This window comes from Eurypyga helias, unplaced genomic scaffold (assembly GCF_000690775.1).
Source record: "Eurypyga helias isolate BGI_N326 unplaced genomic scaffold, ASM69077v1 scaffold29999, whole genome shotgun sequence".
Taxonomy (NCBI): Eukaryota; Metazoa; Chordata; class Aves; order Eurypygiformes; family Eurypygidae; genus Eurypyga; species Eurypyga helias.
The window spans coordinates 514-2170 of NW_010272206.1; positions in this window are offsets into that span (position 1 = coordinate 514).

The window sequence follows — 1657 nt, forward strand, 5'->3', positions numbered from 1 at the left end:
CTACGTGGTAATCTACCCTGAAATCACAGCCCTCACTGCTGAGACCGGTGCACCCGTGGTGTGGAAATTACACCCGGCTTCTCTCTGGGAGGCAACGTACTAGTCAGTGTAGTCAAACAGTCCTCCAAGAGCTCCGGCAACGCTCTGTAGTTAACATAGCGACTTCTCTACACAGGTTTTGACAGCATTTACCACGCCAGGCTGGGTTTCCCTGTCACCATTTCATAGAAACACACAAGCTTAGATTTAGCACCTAAAGCTTAAATTACCATCCAAGGAGACAAGTTAGAAGCATCACCATTCCTGGTCAGTCTCACCAGTCTGGAAGAAGATGGGAAGCTCCAGAGGCCAATTTAGAGGATCCCTTAAACACCAGGAATGGGAGGGAATCTGAACTACTTGCTCAAAACAATTCAGGTTACAGGCAGACGCCAGCAAGGAGCGAGTTCTCGGAGCATAACCGGTGTTCACCCTCGCACAGAGCCGCGGAACCTGGCTCCGTAACACGCCCAAGCAGCAAAGCACAATGCTTTAGCTGAAACTACTTGTAGTGACTTACTTTGGAGTTGGAGGGAGGTGGAACTAGGACCACGTTCAGCTGTCGAGTCTCAGCTGAGCAGCAGTAATTTGCTAAACTGAAATCACTGTGTTGCTTTAAATGATATAACCCATATTCTTGATTAATTAGCACAGAAGCCAAGGTTAATAGATAGTGCTCAGCTCCCAGTCACCTACTCTACCCACCAGACCTCACCACCTCCCCTCTTCAGCCCTACCGAGGAGTAGGAGGTGATGGAGGAGACAGGTGCCTGTAAGCCGGTGAAGGACACGCTCCTCTTCAGCGATGGAAACGCTCCAACGCTCCCCCAGCCGCAGATATGCCCTCCTCCCCAGGAGATACTGTACTCGGTGCATCTGAAATTGGAACCTACTGACGATTTGCTTTCAAAACGCTTGGCAAAAAAAGCTCTGGATTGCCAAAATTGTGCCGCTGTCTTGAAACAGACTTTTATTTAGACACCTACTTGCTCTTAGCACAGCGCTGTTTTAACGAGCAGCTGAACAGATGCAGCACCTTTACCAGGGGTGGGAGAAGTCAGTCGGTGGGTCTGCACACACCCATCCACGTTAGCACCCATAACGCACACCCAACCTTCATATAAACACCCTCCGCTGCAGCAAACGCCCAAATCTTAATTATTATTTACTCGTATTGCAGCGATGCCTGAAGGCCGTGCTCAAGATCAAGGCCTCGTTATGCAAGGCACCCCCACAAAACTCGAAATCCGGGTCCTGCTTAGGGCAGGGAGGATCCCGGGGCTGGTACCCACGGGTTGACCATTTCAGCGATGGTCAGAGGCGGCCCTGCGCCGAAGAGCTTAGACAGAGAAGACAAAAATCACATGTGAACACAGGACCAGCTTCTCCTATCAGCAAAAAGCAGCTCTTGCTCTGGTAGATGCTGCTGAAAAGGGCAAGACGAAGCTGCGCCCCGTTTGAGGAAGGCAAAGACGGGGAAGCTGATTTGCCCCGCGTGACAGTGCCCAGAGAGTACCAGGATGCAAATGGCTTTAGATACAGGCAAAAAAGTCCTTCAGGGACTGCATTGCACAGCCCAGGGGAGCTGCACCTCTGGCATCCAAGCAAACTCCGAGAT